The 11901-nt window shown below is 39.4% G+C and overlaps 1 pseudogene; it reads right to left on the bottom strand.

Annotated features, from left to right (window-relative positions):
- Positions 1-7422: 7422 nt before the first annotated feature.
- On the bottom strand, positions 7423-7590 carry LOC101996279 (annotated as a pseudogene).
- Between the last annotated feature and the right edge of the window lie 4311 nt (positions 7591-11901).

The following is an 11901-nucleotide window of genomic DNA, read 5'->3' as shown; positions in this document are numbered from 1 at the left end:
TTACTATGTGACTGTATCATAACTTTGTAGAACTAGGCTGGTCTTGAACCCAGAGATGGACTTTTCCTCTCCTTTCAAGCTCTAGGATTAAATGTGTGTGCAACCACACTTGACCACCAGTTCCTATTTTTATTAAAACTGTTTTGGTAAATCATTTTCTAAATAACTAGTGTAAATTTAATTTAACTAGGACAAAAATCTTCTGATTCAGATGTGTAGAATTTTTTTTATATTTGAGAATGATAACATTACATGCAAACAAGGAGCATCAAGTTTTGCATTGTCTTCTGAACATATTTAAGATTATTTCACACTTCATTGTAGATTTTTTGAATGATAATTAATTCTTTTCACAATAAAAATTGATTTGCTTTTGCAGTGGTTTTCATATGGTTCAAAGAAAGTCTGGGTTTTTCCTAGGGGCATCTTCAGTGCAGTTTGTAGTTGCATAGCAGTCTGTCTTGGTTTTGTCTTTTTTTTTTTTAATATTTATTTATTTATTTATTTATTTATTTATTTATTTATTTATTTATTTATTTATTTATTTATTATGTATACAATATTCTGTCTGTATGCCTGAAGGCCAGAAGAGGGCGCCAGACCTCTTTACAGATGGTTGTGAGCCACCATATGGTTGCTGGGAATTGAACTCAGGACCTTTTGGAAGAGCAGGCAATGCTCTTAACCACTGAGCCATCTCTCCAGCCCCCATTTGTTTTTTTTTTTTTCTTTTTTCTTGGTTTTGTCTTAAATCGTAACTCTGTGAGTTTTATTATTCTGAAGTTTTGTGAGATGTTAGAAGAGACTATTTTGTGGAAAGTGATAGTCTATAGGAATCTGGGTTCTGAGTGGTGGGTGGTTTATTGTCATGGAATAAACAAACACAAAAGCAATTTTTTAACTGGTCTGTATGGGAAGTTTCAGCCTGCCCTCTACTAGTTAGTTCATCTGCTCTTCACTTACCCCCATGTTGAAAATCCTTAAAAAAATTCTTTATTTTAAAATAACCATTCTTTTGTACCTTGAGAGCATGATTAAGCCACCATTTAAGCCTGTTTATTAGTTATTAGAGCAACAAAAGCAGACATCAGGTTTCTTTTTCCTTCCCTTTTTTTCTTGGTGGCAGTGGTGTTTTTTTCAGCACCAGGAGCCAAAGGGGGGGAAAAATCTGATCAGCTTCATTAAGGATAAAAAGTTGGAAAAACTGCTTGTTTATTAATTAAGCAGAAGGGTAATTGTTGTAATTGTAGGTGCTTGTTTTGAAGCTTGGAAAAAGTGTGTTTTTTCCTAAACCCTTCATTTATAAAATATGAGGAAGAAGAAAAGTGGGTTGTAGCATCTTAAGACTTTTTTTTTTTTTTAAAGTGAAAAGCTTTCATTGTTAAATGGAAGCGTCTGCTTTAGCAGAGTAAAGTCCTAGTGGGGTATTAATGGTACAAACTAGAGATCATTTTGACTTTCTCACTTTATAAATGGTATATTAAAAGGATTTGCTGAAAGGGTTAACCTAAGTAAGGTTTTAACTTGGTGACGTGAAATGATTCAAAAGTGTGTTTATATCCCTTTGTTTTATGTCCCGGGCTTTCAAAAGACTTCTTTAGGTTAAGTATTACAAAACAATAAGCTGCACTTGTTGAGTTGTTTAGAATTAAACAGAGGGAGAGGTGCTTGTACATGGTTACTAAAGAGTTAACCAAGCAGGCAGTCTCTGCTGGCTTTGTAGTAGTAGCATCCAGATCTGGGCTTCAGAGAAATCCAGTCCACTTTTTTTAGGTGCCTGCTGTATGTCGGATCTACTTTCTTTAATGGAGCTTCCTTCGACCTATCTCCTCCTCTTTCTTCTCATTTTCTCCCTCCCTCCCACCCCAATTGTGTACACACACACACACACACACTTGTACGTGTACACAGATTCTCATAGCCATAGGAGAACTTGTAGAAAGATTATTTTAAATTTTATTTTATTCTATTTATTTATTTAATTTATTATTACTACTAATTTTTTTTTTTTTTTGAGACATGGTCTCTCTTCGTAGAGAGACCTGGAACTTGCTGGCCTTGAACTCAGAGATCTGCCTGTTTCTCTGTCTCCTGAATGCTGGGATTAAAAAGAGTCTTAGTGTCTATTTATTTATTAAACATTATGGTTATTTATTTAAAAAGTTATTTTTGAGCAGGGCGGTGGTGCTGCACGCCATTAATCCCAGCACTTGGGAGGCAGAGGCTGGTGGATCTCTGTGAGTTCAAGGCCAGCCTGGGTTACAAGAGCTAGTTCCAGGACAGGCTCCAAAAACTACTTTTAACCCCCCCCCCCCAAAGTTACTTTTGTATGTATTGGTGTTTTGCCTGCCTGAATGTCAGAGTGAGGGTGACAGGTCACTTGGAACTGGAGATAGAGACAATTGTGAGCTGGGAATTTAAAAATTAAGACTGGTTGAGCTTCCATTTCCAGCACCCACATGACAGCTTACAACTGTCTATAACTCCAAGATCTGACACCCCCACACAAGCATACATGTAGGCATAACACTAATGCAAGTAAAATAAAAATAAAATAATTAAGACAGATCATGTACCCTGTCAATCTAATACCACTTGAGAAGAATACTTTCAGAACACTTTCCAGGAGATAACACGGCAGGGTCTTGGTTAAATCCCACAGCAGCATTAGCAACAGTAGTACAAGAAAAAAATAATACACACAGCTGGGTAGATGACTTAGTGGTTAAGAGCACGGGCTGCTCTTCCAGAGGACTTGTGTATCCTATGCTGGCTTTGAACTCACTGTTTAGCCAAGGCTTGCCCCAGGATTTCTTTATATTATTAATGCACCAACTATTTGAGTGCTGATGGGATTACAGGCATTCATCACTAAGTTCAGCCTCAATTTTAATGATATCTATATACTTCTGGGACTGGAGAGATGCCTCAGCAGTCAAGAACACTTGCTGTTCTTCCAGAGAACTGGGTTTGATTCCTAACACTCACATGGAAGTTCACAATGGTCTCTAATTCCGGTCCCAGAGCATCTGATTTCTTCTTGTGGCTACACAGGCAATATATATACATGGTGTGCAAACATACGTAAAGTCAAAACACCCAAACACGTAAAATAAAAATGAAAAAAAAAACCTATACTCTTATTTAGAATATAATTAGTAATGATAAATGTAGCACAGTCTATAATATTTATAAAACTACTTTGAATTATACCATCAAATATGTAAGGATTGTGCATGCCCCATCATACTCACTATTTCTTTTTGGCGGGGGGTTGTCACCATGAAGCCAGACAAGTTATGGCAACCAGTTTTCATCTGCCTCCCAAATGCTGAGACTATAGGCTCCCCATTATGCTGTATGTGGTATGTGTTTCTGCAGATCAAACTTAGGACTTACCTCATGCTAGGCAAGCAGCCCACCAAGTGAATTATCCCTAGGCCTAAGATTTGTTTGCTTGCTTTTTTTTTCTTATTCTATTTTTGTAAAGCCAACACAATAGGTACTAAAAATCTCTTAGTCTCTCCCTCTTTCCTTCTCTCTCTCTCTCTCTCTCTCTCTCTCTCTCTCAAGGTCTAAATATTTGGCTCATCCTTGAACTTGCTATGTAGATCATACTGGTTTCAAACTCATGTAGAAAGTGCTCTTAACCTCTGAGCTACCTCTCATGTCCTATGTATATTCTCTTTTAAAGTAAAACAATATAAGACAATATAGGAGACTAGAGAGAAATATGGCTCAGGGGGCAGTGCTTGCCTAGCAGGTGTGAGGCCTTAGATTCCATCTCCTAAAGAGAGTTTTTAGGGTTAATTTCATTGTGTACATAATGAGATTCATATTTAGGCTATTAACTTGCTCTAAGATATTTAATAGTTATCTCAGCTGTGTGGTCCATGTATATGTATGTGCATGGGTAGACCCACATATGAAGGTTAGAAGACAACCTTCTATCTTGTTTGAGACAGTCTCTTTTGTTCACTGATGAATAAACCCGGCTATCTGACCCATAAACTTCTGGGAATTATGTCTGCCTTCTGCTAGGTGCACTATTGTTCTTGCCTTTGTCAGGTATTCTAGGGTTTTGAACTCAGATCCTCATACTTGCATGGCAAGTGCTTTACTCACTGATCTTCTCCCAACCCCTCTCCACCTTATTTTTTTTTTTTTTTTTTTTTTTTTGATTTTTCGAGACAGGGTTTCTCCATAGCTTTTGGTTCCTGTCCTGGAACTAGCTCTTGTAGACCAGGCTGGCCTCGAACTCACAGAAATCCGCCTGCTTCTGCCTCCCTAGTGCTGGGATTAAAGGTGTGCGCCACCACCGCCCGGCTCCACCTTATTTTTTGAGACAAGGACCTCTTACGGGAACCTGAAGCTCAATGATTTCAGCTAGACTGGCTGGTTAGCAAGCTTCTAGCACCAGTCTTTATGGAAAAAAAAAAATCACTGATGAGAGACACAAGTTTAATTTCAGATACTGGTAAGTGCTATAAGCATAAATATACAGGGTAATGTATTGACAGCATTTGTGATATGTCAGGTTGTCAAAAAACTACTATATGGTGACATTGATATAGCCTTTCCTGATGAGGTAGTTGTGAGAAGTTTTATTTTCATTCATTTTAGTTTTTTTGAGACAGGGTTTCTCTGTGTGATAGCCTTAGCTGTCCTAGAACTAGTTCTTGTAGACCAGGCTGGCCTTGAACTCACAGAGATCCGCCTGCCTCTGCCTGGGATTAAAGATTAGTTTATGTACGTGAATTAGTTTATGTACATGAATTAGTTTATGTACAATAATTTTCCCTTAATTTAATTAATAATAATTAAATTAATTTATTAATTAAATTTATTAATTTATCTTACATTTAGACCATTTTCCCCTCCATCCTCTCTTCCCATTCTCCTCTTTTGCCCCACCCCCCACTCATTTGTTTCTGTTCAGAAAGGGGCAGGCATATCAAGTTGCTGTAGGACTAAGCTCCTCCCAGTATGGCAACCCAGTATGAGGAATAGGTTCACAAAAGCCAGTCAAAATGTTAGGGACAGCCCCTGCTCCCAATGTTAGGAGTCCCAAAAGAAGACCAAGTTAAACAACTATCACACATATGTAGAGGGCCTAGGTCAGTCCCACACAGGCTTTCTGACTGTTGGTCCAGGCTCTGTGAGCTCCTATGTCCCCTTGTGATGTCCTTGCCTTCCCTGGCTTGAAGAATCTTATCTTGAACTGGATTCCCTGAGCTTGGCCCAATGCTTGGCTGTGGATCCTTATATCTGTTTCCACCAGTTACTGGATGGATACTCTGATGGCAGTTGGTGTAGTTTAGCAGATTATCATTAGGCATCATTATGTTGACTTTTTCTTTTTTTTCCTCCAGTCATGTTTTGTTCTTTCCTAGATCTCTGGGCCTTTGGGTCCTGGCACTCCAGGCAGTGTCAGGGGCAGACTCATTCTCGTGGTTTGGGTCTGAGGCTGGACTAAGTGTATGAATGTTTTGCTTGCATGTATGCAAGTGTACCACCTGTAGCACGATTAATGTTTGAACCCAGAGACAGATATTAGGGTTCAGGCTGGAAGATCAGAGAAGTAAAGCAGCCAGTCACTGGTTCTTACCTCTATTTCAGACTGAAATGGGTGATCCTGCCTCCATGAATCCTCAAACTGAGATTGAGCGTGAGACCTGTCTCTTCCCATTTTAAATTCCTCTCTAGTGCTGGGATTAAGGCGTGTACCACCACTGTCTGGTTTCTGTGGCTAACTAGTGTGGCTGGCATTAAAGGTGTTTGCTACCACTGCCTGGCCTGTATGGTTGACTAGTATGGCTATTTTGCACTCCGATCTTCAGGCAAACATTGTTTATTAAAACACAAATAATATACCACTATAATCACCTGCTGCCAGGTACCCTCTGAGATTAGAACAGGATATTGGGTCCCCTGGAAATGGAGTTACAGATAGTTGTGAACTTCCATGTGGGTGCTGGAAATTGAACCTGGTTCTTCTGCAATAGCAGTAAAGTGCTCCTAATCTCTGAGCCATCTCCCCAGCACAGTTGGGAGAAATTTTAGTAAGAACATAGTTCATCGTGGGGTTTATAAAACAGAATGGCCATGTCATATTCAGGGGATACTCACTTCTTAAAATAAAAACACTTTTAAGAGGTCATGTTTGGGAGGTCACAGGGTCCTGATCATACAGAGACTGCATGTATAATGAGAAGCTATTCATGGAGTGATTGCATGTATGGTGAGGAGCTGATCATGTAGTGTTGCATGAATGATGAAGAGATGTTCATTACAGTGACTACATGCATGAAGAATTGATTGATCATGTGACTGCATAAATGAGAAGTTGGGATTCTCTTTTTTTTTCCTCTCTAAAAGATTTATTTGTATTTTTATTTATATGTCTCGGAGTGTCTAGCACATTTGTGCTGGTGCCTGCAGAGGCCAGAAGAGGGTGTCAGAGCTCTTGGAGCTGAAGTTATAGGTGTTGTTAGCTGTCTGATATGTGTTCTGAGAACAGAGTTTGCGTCCTCTGGAAGAGCAGCAAATGCTTTTAGCTTTTGAGCCATATCTCTAGACTTAGGGTTTGGGATTTTTGTCATTAATTCATGAAAAACTCTTGGAGGATTTTAACCTTGCGGATAGGTAGGGCTCTTGAAATAATCTTAGTTGAGTAAGTGTGGACTTAGGGTCATGGTCAAGAAAGAAGTGATCCTGTGTACTTGGAAGGCTCCAATGATAAGAACTGCTAATGGATTTAGAGGGCTGGATAAGGAAAAGAAAGTTGCCTTCTTAATTTGTAGTTTTCACATCTGTGGACAGTAGTGTTTATGAGATCCTAGTAGAGAAACAAGTTTACACTTGATTAGAGGCATCTTAATTAATCATTCTTCTACTGATAATCATTAATTGATTATTAAGTTTATTATTGCCTTGTAGTGAGTAGCCTTGAATACTTTTGTACACATGGGATATTTTAGAAAATAAACTTCTATGTAAAGTTTTCTTACCAATAAATGGTACTTTGCGAGGTTGCTTTTTCTTTATGTGTGTGTGTTAGTGTTACATGCACATGAGCATGCTGGGTATGCATACCTGTCTTCTGTCACACTCTGCCTCATTCCCTTTAGATCTTTAGATAGGCTGTCTAACTGAAGCTTGCCACTTCAGCTAGGCTGGATGGTCAGGGAGCTCCCAGGATCCACCTATATTTTCTTTCCCCTTTCTTAGGGTTACAGTTGTGTGGGAACATACCCACTTTTTTTTTCAAGGTTCCACATTTCATTACTGAAAAAAACCAAATTAACCCATGTGGAACTGATAATAGCAAATCAGACTCTCCAATTTAAAGAGCTTTAAAACGTTCAGCTCCATCTGGTAGGATAGATGATCATGATTCAGTGTAAACCCATAGTCCTGCCATTATGTGTGAATTCTTAATAGGCCCAACTTTGTTCTCCTCCAGTATCTTTTCTTGGAGTTATACCTGATATTACCAGTTTTACTTCAAATCCACTGGGGAATAGGATGATTTTGCTTTTGTGTCATGGCCAGGAATCACTTGATTCTGAAAGTCTTATGAGAAGACATGATGAGAAGCTGAGTCAGGCTTATGGTGCACAATGGCTGAGGAAAGAAGAGATGCCCACCTTTTTGCCTGGGTTCTGGGAATTTGAATTCACACCCCCATATTTGCACAGTTAGTGCACATACCTACTGGGCCATCTAACCAGGCCCTAACATTTATGCCATTTTGGGTTATGGCTTTGAGCTATGACACAGAACAAAAGATATTCAAACAGCAGTTTTGAAAGAAAAACCTTGAAAGAAAAAATGAAATGACAGTCAAAACTTGTTAGATGGATGTAGATCAACGGTAGAGTGCTTGCCTTATGTGTACAGGGTCTGCTTTAATCTCTAGTACTTACCTCTCTACCCCAATACTGGTAGATGAGTCAGATGCACACCTGCAGTTCAAAGACTCAGGAAGCTGAGGTGGGTTCTTCCTGTCAGTCCTGACAAGCTGAGTTGACCTCTGCCACCCAGATGGTAGGAGAGAACTGGCTTTGTACATTTTCTTCTGACCGCCACCTTTGTGCTGTGACATGTACGTGTACACTTATCCCAAATAAACAAATGTATTTTTAAGAAAAAAGTCATAAGTGGAATAAGCAGTGTGTTAGATAATATTTCAGTTTTGACAGAATGATATGTTTGTGGGCTGCATGTGGTATGTTGTATTGGTAATCAGATTCACACCCTAGTCTTGCTGCATAGTAGCCATTTGATAAGGAGCTGATCATAAAACTTAGTTTTTCTCAGCCTTAAATGGGATCACAGTAGCACTTACTGGGTTGTTGTGGGCAAATAAATGAATGTAAAGATGATGTCCAGAGGTTAGGTGGAGTGATCACTTGTCAGAGTAAACTGTTGTTTTTCTGCTGTTGACAATTAATATGGGTAATAGAACATTATACTCTCTGTAAGTTATGTATTTCATGTGTAAAATTAAAAACTTAACCATGTATGGTGGTTAGTGCACAGTTGTTAGCACTGAAAGATGCTGAGATAGTAGGATTAGTTCCAGACCACTGATGCAACAGAGAAAGGCCCTGTTTCTTTTCTAAATACTAGTAACATAAAGTGGCCGAAGAGATAGCTCAGTTGGTGAGTGCCTGAGGATTTGTGTTCAGATCTCTGACTTTCATATAGAAACCATGCATGCACATGTCTGAACCCCTGGGTAGGGCAGAGATGGGATCCTCCCCCCTCTCTTCCCCTCTCCCCTTCCAGTGCTGGCATTAACTAGTAAGCACCATAGTGTGTTTGTGTTTGCATTTGCATGTATTCATGCGCCCATGGAGGCCAGAAGAACTTCAGATCTGCTGGAACTGGAATTACTGACAGTTGTGAACCACCTAATGTGAGTGCCGAGAACTGAACTCAGGACATTAACCATTCAGTTATTTCTCTAGCCCCATGTCCTTTTTTTTTTTGTTGTTTTTTGTTTTTCGAGAAAGGGTTTCTCTGTGGCTTTGGAGCCTGTCCTGGAACTAGCTCTGTAGACCAGGCTGGTCTCGAACTCACAGAGATCCGTCTGCCTCTGCCTCCCGAGTGCTGGGATTAAAGGCGTGCGCCACCATCGCCCGGCTCCATGTCCTCTTTTTAAATGTGAGTTCTGAGAATTCAGCTCAGGTCCTCATGATTGCAAGGCAAGCACTTTTCCTACCCACTGAGCCATCTCCTTAGTCAACATGTCTTTGCCTCCACTTTCCGAGTGCTGTGATTATAAGCAGGTACCATCATGCCCAGTTTTTCAGCGGGTAGGAGCAGAATCCTGGGCTTGATGCATGCCAGACAGCATGCTACCAAATGGGCTACGTTTCCCAACATAGTCTTTTCTGGGTGGTGGGGTAAAAATTAAACTCAGGACTTTGTAAAGCTAGACAAGTACTCTATACTGAGTTATTCAGCCCCGTTAGTTAATTCTTTTTAACTTGTGTTTATTTTTATTTTATTTTAATGCAAATTCCTACCTAGGTCCTGTGTGCTCAAATGTCAGAAACCTTAGTTAAAAAATGGCTTCAACAAGCAGAAATTTACCTCACGGGTCTAATTCAGTAGCATGTTAAATTGTCAAGAACTTAGATATATTTCCCTTTCTCATTCCTTTTATTTTCACCTTATTGATGGTTAATTTATTTGGTACCTGTAGTATATGAAAAAAAATAATGTTAAGTATGGGAAATAGAGGACAAAAAAGCTCATGGAACTTACATTCTAGTGAGAATGAGGGAGAAGACCAATCAGCACAGGTAAACGTTTTATTATGTCTGAAATATTAAGTATTATGGGAAAATAAAGTAGTAGACAGGATGAGAAGGGCTGTATTGGGTTAGTAACAAGCTGATTGGGGAGGTCTTAGTAAGATGACTTTGAGTCTTAAAGGCAGTGTGAGAGTTGGAAGTGAAAAGGTAGGTAAGTGAGGATTAGCACAGGGAACAGTGGTGAGAAAATGCTCTTGTGCTTGAGTTGTTCATAGAAGTGAACTGAAAAGTGAGCGGAGTAATAAAGGGCAAGCAAACAAAGTGGTGGGAGTCAAGTCATGCAGGGCCTTGTATTGTGAGATCTTCTTTTGTTTTACACTTAAGTGAGAAGAGATGTTTGTGGGAGCTTTTGAGCAGAGAAGTGAACTAAAAGGCTTATTGCAGGACCGGGACACCTACAATAATGTAGAGCGCTTACCTAGTATAGGTGGGACCATGGGTTCAACGCCCAGTACCCCAAAAGAGGGAAAATAAAAATAAGGCTCATGCAAGATGCTTTGTTGAGAAGAGAATGAGAGGATAAAGGGAGAAGCAGGCCTTACTATTAAGAGAAACGTAGCAGCCAGGAGAGAGGGTTTAGAGCAAGAGAGGATCGATCAGGAGTGAATGTTGAAGTGATTCTTCATGCTTTCAGGTACGGCTGAAAGGATTTATGGAGAGATTGATAGAGGGTGTGAGAAGAGGATTTGTATTAACAACCATGTATACACATAAATATATTTATATATAATATTAAAATATTTTTTGAGACGGGCACTCTGTTCAGCCTAGGCTGGCCTAGGACTGTTGATTTTTCCTGCCTCAGCTGTTTGAGTGTGGGTGTTACAGATGCACACTAATTTTGGTTCGTGAGTTGGTTTTTAAACTGAGACGAGTTTTTAAGATTTGAAATAAAAGAAATATGGGCAGGGAACTGCAGAATCCAATGCATAATTTGAATTTTTTTCTTTTTCTTTTTCTTTTGTTTTGGAGACAGGGTCTCTCTTTGTATCCCTGGCTGTTCTGGAAAGTACTCTGTAGATGAGGCTGGCCTCAAACTCAGATATTTGCTTATCCTACCTTCAGAGTACTGGGATAAAGGCTTTTGCAACCACACCCTGCTTCTAGTCACTATGAAACGCTCACTATACATTTTATAGGGGCTACAGAACATGTGTCTCTGTACCCCTTCTATTGCCTCATGTTATTGTCTTCTGGTGCTAAAGATAATCCAATTTTCTTTTTAATTTCTTCTGGTTCATCTCACTGGAGTTATTTACTATTAACCTTTCTTCCCTCCCCACTTTTCCCCCTGTATTCACAAGGTCGATAACTAAGTTATTTGGTACCAAAGGATTTTTGTTTTATTGCTTCTATGTTATACTTACTGCTCTTTCTTCGATGTAGAGGGGTGGTGCAATTTTTAAGGTTTGGGTGTGGGAGGTGGAGAGTTGGCTCAGAGGTTAAGAGTACTTCCAGAGGTCCTGAGTTCAATTCCCAGCAACCACATGGTGGCTCACAACCATCTGTACTGAGATCTGGGGCCCTCCTCTGGCGTGTGGGCATACATCAAGGCAGAATGTTGTATACATAATAAATAAATCTTTTTTAAGAAAAGGTTTGGGTGTGGGCTTTCTTATTATTTTTTTTTTTTTTTTTTTTTTTTTTAAACCTTAGGACCACTGCTACTCAGCTGCTATGACCCAGCTCACTTCATTGCAGAACTCTAATGATTTGTTCAGGGGATGGTGTTCACATAAAAGTCAGCAGAATGGAGCATTTTGGGCAAGCTTATCAAGCGAGAACATTTAATAGTCATGTATGTGGAACACTGAGCACAATGCCTTTAACACATTTAAGGGGGAAAGTAATGAAATGGTCCCTAGCTCATCATTTTCACTGTTGACCAGGTGAGGATTACTAATAATTACTAACCAGGTGAATTGTAAATGGAGAAGTAGGGCCAAGAGGAGATAACTGAAATTTTGTGAAAGGAATGTTTATAAAGAAGTTGTCTTTGTTTCTTAGTCAAAAGATTTAGGCCATTATTAATAATTTTTGTGATAGGTCATGCCTTCAGTTGAGGAAATACTCT

This window comes from Microtus ochrogaster, unplaced genomic scaffold (genome assembly GCF_000317375.1).
Source record: "Microtus ochrogaster isolate Prairie Vole_2 unplaced genomic scaffold, MicOch1.0 UNK18, whole genome shotgun sequence".
NCBI lineage: Eukaryota > Metazoa > Chordata > Mammalia > Rodentia > Cricetidae > Microtus > Microtus ochrogaster.
The sequence above is the reverse complement of the archived record's forward strand: the minus strand, read 5'-3'. Positions and strand labels throughout refer to the sequence as shown.